Source organism: Tachyglossus aculeatus, chromosome 15, assembly GCF_015852505.1.
Source record: "Tachyglossus aculeatus isolate mTacAcu1 chromosome 15, mTacAcu1.pri, whole genome shotgun sequence".
Lineage (NCBI taxonomy): Eukaryota > Metazoa > Chordata > Mammalia > Monotremata > Tachyglossidae > Tachyglossus > Tachyglossus aculeatus.
The window spans coordinates 15488990-15504495 of record NC_052080.1 but is presented as its reverse complement, the minus strand read 5'-3'; positions in this window follow the sequence as shown (position 1 = coordinate 15504495).

The following is a 15506-nucleotide window of genomic DNA, read 5'->3' as shown; positions in this document are numbered from 1 at the left end:
TAATGGTATTTCTTAAGCGCTTACTATGTGCCAAACACCATTCTACGAGCTGGGGTAGATACAAGGTAAGCAGGCCGTCCCACGTGGGGCTCCCAATCGAAATCCCCATTTTACAGATGAGATAACTGAAGTTAAGCGGCTTGCCCAAGATCATACAGCAGACAGAAGTGGAGGCGAGAATAGGACCCACATCCTCTCATTCCCAAGCCTGTGCCCTTTCCACTAAGCCATGCTGCTTCGCGTGAAAGCCATCCTTCTCATATAAGTGATATGAGGCTGGGGTGAGTATGATAATAATAATAATAATGGTATTTGTGAAGGGCTTACTATGTTCAAAGTACTGTTCTAAGCGTTGGTATCAAAGTGCTTATGGGGTATGGACCTCAGTTCGTAGGCGACCCGGAAGGGAGCAGAAATAGAGTGATTGTGTGAGAGGTTAGTCAGGTAAGGCTTCTGGGAGGAGGTGTGATTTTAATAAGGTTTTGAAGTAGGGGAGAATGATCATCTGTTGGCTATGAAGGAGGAGGGAATTCCAGGCCAGAGGGGTTTTAGACAAGGAGTCAGTGGAGAGTTGGATGAGATCGAGGTTCAGCGAATAGGTTGGCGCTAGAGGAGCAAAGTGTCCGGGCTGGGTTGTAGTCCAAGATTAGCCATCAGGTAGAAGGGACAGAGCTGATGTGAGTTGGTGTTTGATACGGAGAGAGTTGTGTAACCACTGGAGGCTTTTAAGGAGAGGGAAGATGGGATTATATAACAGAGCAAGCAGGGGAATCTATGTAGCCTTGGTCTTTGCTGATAATGAAGAATAAAATGAACATCTAGATTGGGGAAAGGATTTTTCCTGAATCGACAGAAATGATAGGACGAGTTTCTTTCCACGATGGTGTCCCATCGCACAATCAATCGATGGTGTTTATTGAGGGTTTACTACGCGTAGAGCACTGTACTAAGTGCTCGGAAGAGAACGATACAACAGAATTGATAATAATACTTGTGATATCTGTTAAGCGCTTTCTACGTGCCAGGCACTATACTAAGCAAAGTAGATACACGCAAATTGAGTTGGACATTGTCTCTGTCTGACATGGGAGTCACAGTCTTAATCCCCATTTTATAGAATAGGTTACTGAGGCATAGAGAAGTGAAGTGACTTGTCCAAGGCCGCACAGCAGAATTAGCAGAAACGTTCCCCTCATAATGAGCTTTAAGTCCCGAAATTTCTCTCTGAGTGTTTTCATCCTTATCTTTATTCACCCCTCCCTCAGCCCCACAGGACTTATGTTCATATCTGTAAATCATTCATTACTATAAATGTCTGTCCTCCGCTCCAGAACGGTAGCTCACTGTGGGCAGGAAATGTGTCTACCAACTCTGTTACGCCATTTATAGTGCACTTTCCCAAGGGCTTAGCATAACGTTCTGCAGGAAGTAAGCTCTCGATAAATACGATTGATTGATTGATACTGCAAGATGCTTAAATCCATCCCATCAGACATGGCCAACGTCTCAGGAGTGACAGGATTCCTCCTGCTGGGATTCTCGAAGATCCGGGAGCTGCAGCTGGCCCAGGCCACGCTGTTTCTCCTGGTCTACCTGGGGGCCCTGACAGGGAATCTCCTCATCGTCGCCGTCACCGTCCTCGACTGGCGCCTCCACAATCCCATGTACTTCTTCCTCAGGAGCCTGTTCATCCTCGACCTCTGCTACATCTCCGTCACGGTCCCCAAATCCATCCTCAACTCCCTGACCGACTGTGGAGAAATCTCCCTCCTGGGTTATGCTGCCCAGCTTTTCTTAGTGGTTTTCTTTGCTGTTTCAGAGCTGTCCCTCCTCACCACAGTGTGCTATGACCACTACACCGCCATGTACCACCCCGTGCGCTACGACCTCATCATGGACGGAGGGGCCTGTGGGAAGATGGTGACCGCCTCCTGGCTCAGCAGGGTACTCTTCGGTGCGATGTACTCTGCCGGGAAGTTCACATTCAGCTTCTGTGAATGCAACGTGATCCAGCAGTTCTTCTGCGACGTCCCCTCCTTACTGATGATCTCCTGTTCGGAAATGTACCTTGTCACTGATGTCAGCGTGGCCGTGGGTATCTGCTTTAGTTTCGTCTCCTTCGTCGTCTCCTATGTCCGCATCTTCTCGGCCCTGCTGAGGTTCCCGTCCACCAAGAGTTGGGCTAAAGCCTTCTCCACCTGCCTGCCCCACCTCGCCGTCGTCACCCTTTTTCTCTCGACCAGAGCCTTGGCTTACCTCAAGCCCATGTCAAACTCGCCTTCGACACTGGACCTGCTGGTGTCCGTGTTCTACACCGTGGTGCTTCCCGCCCTGAACCCCCTCATCTGCAGCCTGAGGAACAGGGACATGAATGCCGCCTTGGGGAAGGTGCTGGGTGTGAAAGGGTGGTCCTGAGGAAGTGGGACACATGAAGGCCTCCGTGGGGAGGGTTCTGGGTGTGCCAGGGTGGTCCTGAAGAAGTGGGACACATGAAGGCCTCCATGGGGAGGGGACTGGGTGTGATAAGGTGGCTCTGAACAACAGGGACCTGCAGGCCGCCCTGGGAAGGGGGCTGGCTGTGAGGGGATTGTCCTGAGGAACGGGCACACAAGAAGACCACCACGGGGAGGGGGCTGAGCACGAGAGGATGGTCCTGAGGAAGAGGGCAGGCCACCCTGCGGAATGTGCTGGGTGTGAGGGGATGACCCTGAGGAACAGGGATATGAAGTCCACTCTGAGGAAAACTTTGAGCTAAGACACATTTACGAAGAGTCAAATAAACCTTCCCACATCCTACATTCGCCCTGTCCTACCTAGCACCCTGTTGTCCTACTATAACCCAGACCACCTTCTTCGCTCCTCTAATGACAGACCATTCATTGTACCTCCATCAGGTCTACCTCACTGTCGACCCCTCGCCTACGTCCTGCCTCTGGCCTGGAATGCCCTCCCTCTTCATGGCCAACAGATAGTGACTCTCCCCACTTTCAAAGCCATATTGAAGGTACATCTCCTCCAGAAGGCCTTCTCCGACTAAGCCCTCTTTTCTCACTCCCTTCTGCGTCGTCTGTGCACCTGGATTGCACCCTTTATTCGCTTCACCTTCTGCCCCGCGGCACTTATGTCCCTATCTGATATTTAGTTATTTATTTTTATTGTCTGTCTCGCCCTCTAGACTGCTGTTCATTGTGGGCGGGAATATTTCTATCAACTCTGTTATACTGTACTCTCCCATGTGCTTAGTACAGTGCTGTCCACATAGTAAGCGTTCAATCGATAAGATTAATTGATTGATTGATTACTGTCCATCTTATGCCATCGAGTCATCTCTGACCCTTAGTGATGCCATGGATGCATCTCTCCCATCTCGCCCCAACTCTACCTGCAGTCGTTCTGATGATGTATTCATAGAATTTTCTTGGTAAAATTCCGGAAGTGGTTTACCATCGCCTCCTTCCACGCAGTAAACTTTGTTCTCCGCCCTCGACTCTCACCCATGCCGCTGCTGCCCAGCACAGGTGAGTTTTGACCTGTAGCACATTGCCTGCCACTCGCTAACCACTGCCCAAGCTACGAATGGAAATGCTTCTGCTTGACGCCCGGGACTCCGTTCCCGAGAGGCCCGCCCGCCCGCCATCACACCGCGCGACCTTGCTGCTCCCGGAAGGCTCCTCTCCTCAGAGCGCCGCCATTGACGCCCGGGACTCCGTTCCCGAGAGGCCCGCCCGCCCGCCCGCCATCACACCGCGTGGCCCCCGCTGCTCCCGGAAGGCTCCCCTCCTCAGAGCGCCCCCATAGACGTCCCCTGCGTCCACTCCCCCGCCCTTAAGCGACCTTCTTTACAGTGTCCCCCATCCCCTCCCTTCCCGGTCCGGTCCTAACTGAATCCCTCCCCCCCGCCCCCCACCCCAGGAAAAAGGCCCTTGTTAGCACCATGTTACATTAACGACAATCTCATTCGCACCTCCTCAGCCCTCCCATGCTAGTTGACTGTTCGCTCCTCTCCCCAGGTATCTCTGCTACCTGACCCCCCTTAACAGGCCCACCCTACTCCAGCACTTAATAGTTTGTATCTGCTCTCTGTGCCATCGCTATCTGCCAATTTTATTATTGCCATAGCATATTGATTGTTTATCTACACTCCGTGATGCCATCGCCTACTTATATCATTGTTACTGTTTTATTGCTTCTGCATCTCAATTAACCTCCCGCTGTACTGTCACTCGCCCTGCTGACCTCACCATGATCTTTCAATCCCCTTGCTCCCAACTGCCATTCCCATTCCTCACCTTCCCCTTCCCCTCTCCCACCCAGCTTTTCCCCTCCCTCTTCCCCACCAAGACCACTCCCCCTCACCCCCTACCAAGGATCCCTCTGTCCCAGCGCCAGTCCTCGACTCCTCCCTCCCGGCCCCCTCCCTCCCCTTCTCCCCGCCCCCACCCCATCCCAGTTCTCCTTTCCCATCGTCACCCCTCTTCCCACTCTCCCCGCCCAGGCCCCCGCCAGCTCATCCCAATACGAACCCTCCCCACCCCTCGCACCCTTCCACCTCTCTCCCCTCCCTCGACAGCTGCTGCCAAGTGTGGCCTCTGGAACCCCCGCTCCGTTTAAAGTAAGATCCCTTTCATCTTGGACCTATTCCTTTCCAGCTCTCTACTCCTCCTCGACCTAACTGAAACATGGCTGTCTCCAGACGACACGGTCTCTTCTGCTGCTCTCTCCAGTGTAGGCCTCTTCTTCTCCCACTCCCCCAGACTCACCGGAAAAGGAGGAGGTGTCGGTTTCCTTCTCGCCCCCCAATGTCGCTTTCGCACTATCCCTCCTCCCCCTTCCCTTTCCTTCCCTTCCTTTGAAGCTCACATTATTCCCCTCTACCACCCCCTCCAGATTCTTGTAGCCGTCATCTCCCGCCCTCCCGGCCCCACTTCCAACTTCTTTAACGACTTTGACCGCTTCCTCACCTTCCTTCTCTCCTTCTCCATGCCCACTCTGATCCTCGGAGACTTCAATATCCACATGGATATCCCTGATGACTCCTCTGCCGCCCACTTTCTATCTCTCCTTGACGCTGCCAACCTCTTCCTCCACCCCACCTCACCCACTCACCAACTTGGTCATACCCTCGACCTCATCATCTCCTATCGCTGCACTGTGTCCACCCTCACCAACTCTGAAATCCCTCTCTCTGATCATAATCTTCTCACCTGCCTCCTCACTCACACTCCTTTCCCCTGTAAATCCGTATTACTCCCTCACAGAGATCTGCGCTCTCTGGACCCCACCCATCTTTCAGAGCGCCTCACACCCCAACTCGCCGCCCTCTCCTCTCTACCCAGTCTTGATGATCAGATTACTGCTCTCAACTCTACCCTTTCTACTCAGCTAGACTCACTCGCTCCCCTTTCCCTTCGGCGCTCTCGTACCACTAACCCACAGCCCACAGTGGATCACTGCCACTGTCCGCCTCCTTCGCTCTTATGCTCGAGCTGCCGAACGCTGCTGGTGAAATAAGCGCTCAATAAATACGATTGATGATGATGAAAATCTAAACACCATGCCAACCTCGTTCACTTCAAGTTTATCCTTTCCTGCCTTAACTCAGCCCTCTCTTCTGCCAGACAAAACTATTTCTCCTCCCTTATTGACACCCATGCCCATCACCCCCGCCACCTATTCCGTACATTCAACTCCCTTCTCAGGCCCCCGGTTCCTCCCCCTCCTCCTTCCCTCACCCCCAACGATCTGGCCTCCTACTTCATTAACAAAATTAAATCCACCAGGTCCGACATCCCCAAAGTCACTTCCCCCCTCTTCTCCAACCCCCCGGCTCTCAAAACTCTCTGCTACTCTCCCATCCTTCCCAGCAGTATCCTCAGAGGAGCTCTCCTCCCTCCTTTCAAGTGCTACTCCGGCCACCTGTGCTTCTGACCCCATTCCCTCTCATCTCATGAAATCTCTCGCTCCATCCCTTCTCCACTCCTTAACTCCCATCTTCAGCAGCTCAATCTCCACTGGTTCCTTCCCCTCTGCCTTCAAACATGCCCATGTCTCTCCCATCCTAAAAAAACCCTCTCTTGACCCCACCTCACCTTGTAGTTATCGCCCCATATCCCTCCTACCATTCCTTTCCAAACTCCTTGAACGAGTTGTCTACACGCGCTGTCTAGAATTCCTCAACAACAACTCTCTCCTCGAACCCCTCCAGTCTGGCTTCCATCCCCTACATTCCACGGAAACTGCCCTCTCAAAGGTCACCAATGACCTCCTGCTTGCCAAATCCAACGGCTCATACTCTGTCCTAATCCTCCTCGACCTCTCAACTGCCTTCGACACTGTGGACCACCCCCTTCTCCTCAACACGCTATCTGACCTTGGCTTCACAGACTCCGTCCTCTCCTGGTTCTCCTCCTATCTCTCCGGTCGTTCTTTCTCAGTCTCTTTTGCATGCTCCCCCTCCCCTTCCCATCCTCTTACTGTGGAGGTTCCCCAAGATTCAGTGCTTGGTCCCCTTCTGTTCTCGATCTACACGCACTCCCTTGGTGACCTCATTCGCTCCCACGGCTTCAACTATCATCTCTACGTTGATGACACCCAGATCTACATCTCTGCACCTGCTCTCTCCCCCTCTCTCCAGGCTCGCGTCTCCTTCTGCTTTCAGGACATCTCCATCTGGATGTCTGCCTGCCACCTAAAACTCAACATGTCGAAGACTGAACTCCTTGCCTTCCCTCCCAAACCTTGCCCTCTCCCTGACTTTCCCATCTCTGTTGACGGCACTACCATCCTTCCCGTCTCACAAGCCCGCAACCTTGGTGTCATCCTCGACTCCGCTCTCTCATTCACCCCTCACATCCAAGCCGTCACAAAACCTGCCGGTCTCAGCTCCGCAACATTGCCAAGATCCGCACTTTCCTCTCCATCCATACTGCTACCCTGCTCATTCAAGCTCTCATCCTATCCCGTCTGGACTACTGCATCAGCCTTCTATCTGATCTCCCACCCTCGGGTCTCTCTCCACTTCAATCCATACTTCATGACGCTGCTCGGATTATCTTTGTCCAGAAACGCTCTGGGCATATTACTCCCCTCCTCAAAAATCCCCAGTGGTTACCAATCAATCTGCGCATAAGGCAGAAACTCCTCACCCTGGGCTTCAAGGCTCTCCATCACCTCGCCCCCTCCTACCTCACCTCCCTTCTCTCCTTCTACAGCCCACCCCGCACCCTCCGCTCCTCTGCCGCTAATCTCCTCACCGTACCTCGTTCTCGCCTGTCCCACCATAGACCCCCGGCCCACGTAATCCCCCGGGCCTGGAATGCCCTCCCTCTGCCCATCCGTCAAGCTAGCTCTCTTCCTCCCTTCAAGGCCCTACTGAGAGCTCACCTCCTCCAGGAGGCCTTCACAGACTGAGCCCCTTCCTTCCTCTCCCCCGTCCCCCTCTCCATCCCCCCATCTTACCTCCTTCCCTTCCCCACAGCACCTGTATATATGTATATATGTTTGTACATATTTATTACTCTATTTATTTATTTTACTTGTACATATCTATTCTATTTATTTTATTTTGTTAGTATGTTTGGTTTTGTTCTCTGTCTCCCCCTTTTAGACTGTGAGCCCACTGTTGTGTAGGGACTGTCTCTATATGTTGCCAACTTGTACTTCCCAAGCGCTTAATACAGTGCTCTGCACACAGTAAGCGCTCAATAAATACGATTGATGACGATGATGATGATGATGACGACTCTCCCTCCCGTAGGCGAAACTGGTAGAGGACTGGAAACTCTCCAGTTGCGACCCTGAGAGGGGATGATTGATTACTACTACTCCAAAATGGCCACCCTTTGTTGCATCCTAAGTTGGATCCTGTACCAGACCTAAGATGGCTTCTGTGATACTGGCCACCAGAAGGGAAAGTAATAATAATAATGTTGGTATTTGTTAAGCGCTTACTATGTGCCAAGCACTGTTCTAAGCTCTGGAACAGTGCTGGGAGGTGTCCATTCCCTGCTGTCCCCCTGTTCCTTTGGACAGGCTCCGTGAACAGCAAGGCCCTCATAGATTTCATTCCTCCAACCATTCTCTGGTATCCGTTAAGTGCTTACCATGTTCCAGGCACCGAAATAAGCACTGGAAAGATACAATCTAATCGGGTTAGACACAGTCCCTGTTATTTCTACTCCCTTATTGACACCCACGCCCATCATCCCCGTCAGCTCTTCCATGCATTTAACTCCCTTCTCAGGCCCCCTGTCCCTCCACCTCCTCCATTCCTCACCCCCAACGATCTGACCTCCTACTTCATTAGTAAAAGTAATGACTTTGGGGTCTGAGCTCCCCAAGGTCATTCTTCCGCCTTCTCCAACCTCCTGCTCTCAACCGTCTCTGCTACTCTCCCATCCTTCCCAACAGTATCTTCAGATGCGATCTCCTCCCTCCTTTCAAGTGCTACTCCGGCCACGTGTGCTTCTGAACCCATTCCCTCTCATCTTATAAAGTCTATCGCCCCTTTCCTCCTCCCCTCCTTAACTTCCATCAATCGCTCAACTTCAACCGCTCATTCACCACTCGTTCCTTCCCCTCTGCCTTCAAACATGCTCACATCTCCCCATCCTAAAAAAACATCTCTTGACCCCACCTCCCCTTCTAGTTATCACTCTAGCTCCCTCCTACCATTCCTTTCCTAACTCCTTGAACGAGTCGTCTACACCCACTGCCTCGAATTCCTCAATGCCAACTCTCCTCAACCCCCTCCAATCTGGCTTCCCTGCCCTACACTCCACAGAAACCGTCCTCTCAAAGGTCACCAGTGACCTCCTTCTTGTCAAATTCTATGTCCCAATCCTCCTCGACCACTCAGCTGCTTTCGACACTGTGGACCACCCCCTTCGCCTCAACACGCTATCCAACCTTAGCTTCACGGATTCTGTCCTCACCTGGTTCTCCTCTTATCTCTATGGCCCTCCACTCTCAGTTTCCTTTGCGGGCTTCTCCTCCCCCTCCCATCCCATTACTGTAGGGGTTCCTCAAGTGTCAGTTCTTGGTTCCCTTCTGTTCTCTATCTACACTCACTCCCTTGGTGAACTCATTCGCTCCCACGGCTTCAACTATCATCTCTATGCTGATGACACCCAAATCTACATCTCTGCCCCTGCTTTCTCTCCCTCCCTTCAGGCTTGTGTCTACGCCTGCCTTCAGGACATCTCCATCCGGATGTCTGCCGGCCATCTAAAGCTCAATACGTCCAAGACTGAACTCCTTATCTTCCCTCCCAAACCCTGACCTCTCCCTGACTTTCCCATCACTGTCGAGGGCACAACCATCCTTCCCAACTCACAAGATTGCAACCTTGGTATCACCCTCGACTCCGCTCTCTTGTTCACCCCACACATCCAATCCGTCATCAAAACCTGCCGGTCTCACCTCCGTGACATCGCCAAGATACGCCCTTTCCTCTCCATCCAACCTGCTACCTTGCTTGTCCAATCTCTCATTCTATCCCGACTAGATTACTGCATCAGCCTCGTCTCTGACCTCCCATCTTCCTGTCTCTCCCAGCTTCAGTCAATACTTCACGCTGCTGCCCAGATCATCTTTCTGAAGAAACGCTCTGGGCATGTTACTCCTCTCCTCAAAAATCTCCAGTGGCTGCCAGTCAACCTACGCATCAAGCAAAAACTCCTCACTCTCGGCTTCAAGGCTGTCCATCACCTTACCCCCTCCTCTCTCACCTCCCTTCTCTCCTTCTACAGCCCATCCCTCACCCTCCACTCCTCTACTGCTTACCTCACTGTACCTCGTTCTCGCCTGTCTCGCTGTCGACCTCTGGCCCACGTCCTCCCCCTGGCCTGGAATGCCCTCCCTCCACACTTCCACTGAGCTAGTTCTCTTCCTCCCTTCGAAGCCCTACTGAGAGCTCACCTCCTCCAAGAGGCTTCCCCAGACTGAGCCCCCTTTTTCCTCTTCTCTTCCCCGTCCCACCCACCCTACCTCCTTCCCTTCCCCACAGCACCTGCATATATGTTTGTACAGATTTATTACTCTATTAAATTTACTTGTACCTATTTACCATTCTATTTATTTTTTTAATGATGTGCATCTAGCTTTATTTCTATTTATTCTGATGACTTGACACCTGTCCACATGCTTTGTTTTGTTGTCTGTCTCCCCCTTGTAGACTGTGAGCCCGTTGTTGGATAGGGACCGTCTCTATATGTTGCCAACCTGAACTTCCCAAGCGATTAGTACAGTGCTCTGCACACAGTAAGCGCTCAATAAATACGACTGACTGAATGAATGAATGGGCCTCACAGTCTTACTCTCCATTTTAGAAAGGCCCAGATAAGTGAAGTCATTTTCCCAAGGTCACACAGCTGACAAGTGGCAGAAGCAGGATTACAACCCAGGTCCCTCTGATTTCTACTCTATGCATCAGGCCACACTGCTTCTCCTTGGCTTCCTCCTGAAATAAAAATCTTTTTGAATAGGTGTTTCATTACCTGTTCAAGTATCCTCTTGTCCTTAAGCTCACTGTGGGCAGGGAGTGTGTTTACCAACCCTATTTTATTGTCCTCGCCCAAGACTTTATTACAGTGTTGTGCACACAGTAAGTGCTCAATAAATACCTGTGATTGATTGACTCCTCTAGACCATAATTACATAATATAATATGTATAATTGAGGATTACATTATTTATATTAATGTGTGTCTCCCCCTCAAGTCTATATGCTCATTGTGGGAAGGGAACGTTTCTACAAACTGTCACCGTTTATATCGTACTCTCCCGTGGGCTTAGTACAGCGCTCAGCACACAGTAGGTGCTCAATAAATATGATTGATCGATTGATCGATCAATTGTCTGCAATCAGGTTCTATCACAAGATGCCTATAGGCATCCCGCCGGACGTCGCTGATGTCTCTATGGTGATGGGATTCCTCCTGCTGGGATTCTCGGCAATCCGGGAGCTGCAGATGGTCCAGTCCGCTCTGTTCCTCCTGGTCTACCTAGTGGCCCTGACGAGGAATCTCCTCATCGTCACCATCACTGCCCTCGACGGGCGCCTCCATGTACTTCTTCCTCAGGAACCTGTCCATCCTCGTCCTCTGCCTCATCTCCATCACCGTCCCCAAATCCGTTTTCATGTCTCTGACGCAGTGCCACTCCATCTCCTTCCTGGGCTGTGTGGCGCAGGTCTGTCTGGTGATCCTGTTTGCAAGCTCTGTGTACTTCGTTCTCACGGCCATGTCCTATGACCACTACGGCGCCATCAGCCTCCCCCTGTGTAAGGAACACAATCGGAACAGTTTGAGTTGGGATCGATTTTGCCTCAGGAATAATTCTATCGCAGCCCCAGTAACAGATCGAGTGCTGGTCTGTCGGGGAGTTGAGGATGGATTTGGGGACAGTGACGGAGATGAGGCAGAGGTCGAGGACGGACAGGTTCCTGAGGAAGAAGTACATGCGGGTGTGGAGGCGCCGGTCGAGGGCGGTGACGGCGACGATGCAGAGATTCCCCGTCTGGGCCGCCAGGTAGACGAGGAGGAACAGCGCGGCATGGATCAGCTGCAACTCCCGGACCTCCGAGAATACCAGCAGGAGGAATTCTGTCACAACTGTGAGACTGGCCATTTTCTTGGAGAATATGCATGTTGTCTGTAGAGGCACAGGAAGAGGATTTATTTCCTCAAAGAAATCTGAGAAATCTCTACTATGAAATGTGGATTTAAGACTGTCACATGATGATGATAATGGTATTTGTTAAGCGCTTACTATGTGTCGAGCACTGTTCTAAGCACTGGGGTGGTTACAAGGAAATCAGGTTGTCCCACTTGGGGCTCACAATCTCAATCCTCATTTGACAGATGAGGTAACCGAGGCCCAGAAAAGTGAAGTGACTTGCCCAAGGTCACACAGCAGACAAGTGGCAGAGGTGGGATGAAAACCCACCTCCTCTGACTCTCAAGGCAGGGCCACTTCCACTAAGCCATGCTGTTTCACTATGTGGGACATGGACTGCATCCGACCAAATTTGCTTTTATCTACCCCAGAGCTCGTACAGTGCCTAGCACATAGTAAGCACTTAGCAAATACCACAATTATTAATATTACCATTCCAACCTGCAGCATGAGGAACCTGGCAAGAGGTGTTTTCTCCTCGCCATCACCCCACTCAGTCCCCGCCAGATTCAGACTCACCGGAGCCATCCAACATCGAGGACAGCGACTGCAGACAGATTCTGGACGCTCACTCTCTGTCCTTGTCCCCTCTTGCTCATTTGTGAGTGTGACAGGAAAGGCTCTGTGAAGTAACCGGGCCTCAGTTGTCCCCTGATGGCCTCAGGGTCCCCTCAGAGAAGGGGACCCTCGTTACCCAGGAGCCCCCGGACCCCGTCGGTGGCGTCATCCCCGAGGTTCATCAGGTCTCAGACTGGGACACTGATAACAACTGCGGTATTTGTTGGGCTCTTACTGTGTGCCGGGCACTGTACTAAGGGCTGAGGTGGATACAGTAATAATAATAATGGCATTTGTTAAGCGCTTACTATGTGCCAGGCACCGTACTAAGCACTCAGACACAGTCTCTTTCCCACATGGGACTCACAGTCTCAATCACATTTCATAAATTTTACAAGTTCTCTAGGGGGTAGAGTCTTCCTAACCGCACTTTTCCAAGACCACTGCATTTCCCTCTCCACTTCTCGGGAACACGGGGGAATGGGAAAAGAGGACATGAAACAAAGGAAAATTGTGCATTGAAACTAAAGTTACAAGACATAAAGGAATGGGGAGACGAGTTTGTACCGGACAGGGGACAGGTCGACTAGAAACAGGGCAGCCTAACGGTCAGAACACAAACTTGTAAGCCTGAGGGCCTGGGTTCATTCATTCGTTCATTGATTCATTCATATTTATTGAGCGCTTACTGTGTGCAGAGCACTGTACTAAGCGCTTGAGAAGTACAAGTTGGCAACATATAGAGACGGTCCCTACCCAACAGCGGGCTCACAGTCTAGAAGGGGGAGACAGACAACAGAACAAAACATATTAACAAAATAAAATAATTGAATAAATACGCACAAGTAAAATAAATAGAGTAATAAATGCGTACAAACATATATACATATATACAGGTGTTGTGAGGAGGGGAAGGAGGTAAGGCTGGGGGAGGGGGGAGAGGAAGGAGGGGGTTCTAATCCCCTCTTTGCCTCTTGACTACTGCATTACCTTGGACAAGTCACTTATCTTCTCTGTGCCTCCGTTTCCTCATCCATAAAATGGGGCTGAAATTCTGTTCCCTCCTGCTTATGATAATAATAATTATAGTATTTGTTAAAAATTTACTACGTACCAAGCACTGTTCTAAGCACAGGGGTAGAAAATAATTGATCAAGTTGGACGAGATCTCTGTCCCATTTGGGGATCAAAGTCTAAATAGGAGGGAAAACAGGTTCCAAGTCCCCATTTTACAGTTGAAGAAACAGAGGCACAGAGAAGTGAAGACACTTGCCCAAGGTCTCACACACCAAACAAGTGGCAGAAGTGGGATTCGCACCCAGGTCCTCTGACTTTCCAGGCCCATGCCTTTTCCCCGAGGCTATTAAGACTCTGAGCCTTGTGTGGGACAGGGACTGTGTCCAACCTGATTATCTTATATCTACTCCGGTACCTAGCACAATGCTTGGCACACAGTAAGCACTTAATATACGGTAGTAGTGGTAGTAGGAGTTGGAGTAGGAGTAGTATTGTAATGGGACTGTCCAGTATAAAACCACTGCTTACCGACACGAGTAAGAGAGAAGGCTGGAATCCAGTAGGGAAGTTGAGCAGGGAGAGGAGAGGGAAACGTGGTCATCACGGAAGGTAGAAAATCAATGAGTCTGGAGCACTGGTCTCAGAAATTCTCAATGAATCTATTCCCTGCTACTAACCGCAGCTGCTGGCAAAGACCTGGGTGCTAGGAGACAACCCGGGGAGCTGATGTCAGGGCAAAGAGAAGGGGCTTTTATTCCGGAGAAACGGACACCCCCCAAGAAAACCCTCCCCAGGGAGGCCTTCATGTCCCTGTTCCTCAGGCTGTAGATGAGGGGGTTCAGAATGGGGGAGTAGGACATGGACACCAACAGGTCCAGGACTGAGGGCGCGGGGGGGTCTGTCAGGGGCTTAAGGTAGAAGATGGCGGCCGTACAGAGGAAGATGGTGACAATGGCGAGGTGGGGCAGGCAGATTGGGAAGGTTTTGGTCCGGCCCTCGGTGGCCGGCATCCTCAGCACGGCCCGGAAGATGTGCACATAAGAGACGATGATGGAGATGAAAGAGCTGAAAGAAAAAAAATGGCACCAACGGCGACATTGGTATCGGTGACGATGTGCGACCCAGAGCAAGAGAGCTTCAAGAGGAAGCTGACATCACAGAAGAACTGCTGGTCCTCGTGGAGTCTGCAGAAGCTTGAGGAGAACGTCCCTGCTGTATATATCACCCCGAAGAGCCCCCTACTGATCCAGGAGGCAGCCGCCATATTCCTACAGGCCCCTCTTTCCATGATGAACCCGTAGCGCAGGGGGAGGCAGATGGCGGCGTAGCGGTTGTAGGACATGGACGTGAGGAGGAACACCTCTGAACCGGCAAACAGGACCACCAGAAAGACTTGAGCCACACAGCTCCAATAACAGATGGACCGTTGGTCGGTCAGGGAGTTGTCGATGGATTTGGGAACGGGGACGGAGACGTAGCAGAGTTCGAGGATGGACAGGTTCCTGAGGAAGAAGTATATGGAGGTGCCCATCGAGGACGGTGGCGGCGACCATGAGGAGATTCTCCGTCAGGGCCGCCAGGTAGACCAGGAGAAACAGCGCGGCCTGGGCTAGCTGCAGCTCCCGGACCTCTGAGAATCCCAACAGGAGGAATCCCGTCACCGTGGTGAGGTTGGCCATGATCTGAGAAATGTGAACCAGACATAGAGAATGGCAACATTTCCAAAAGTAAATTGGAACATGTGATGAGACAGGGGCCATACGTTCCAACCCCTCACATCAATCAATCAATCAGTAATATGTACTGAGCATTCACTCTGTGCAGACAACTGTTCTATGCTCTTGGAAGAATATAGTGTGGTAGACTTGGTAGACATTCAGTTATATTAGTGAACTCCTTGTTGGGTAGGGACCGTCTCTGTATATTGCTGACTTGTACTTCCCAAGCGCTTAGTACAGTGCTCTGCACACAGTAAGCTCTCAATAAATACGATTGAATGAATGAATGAATGTTAGTGTCTGTTTCCCCCCTAAACTGTAGGCTCATTGTGAGGAGGGAGTGTCTACCAACTCTGTTGCATTAATTCAGTCGTATTTATTGAGCACTTACTGTGTGCAAAGCACTTTGCCAAGCGCTTGGGAGAGCACAGCATAGCAGTAATGAGCTTAAGCACTTAGTACAGTACTCTGCATAGAGTAAACTCTCAATAAATACATAAATAATGAATAAATAATAAATAATTTAATAAATTATATT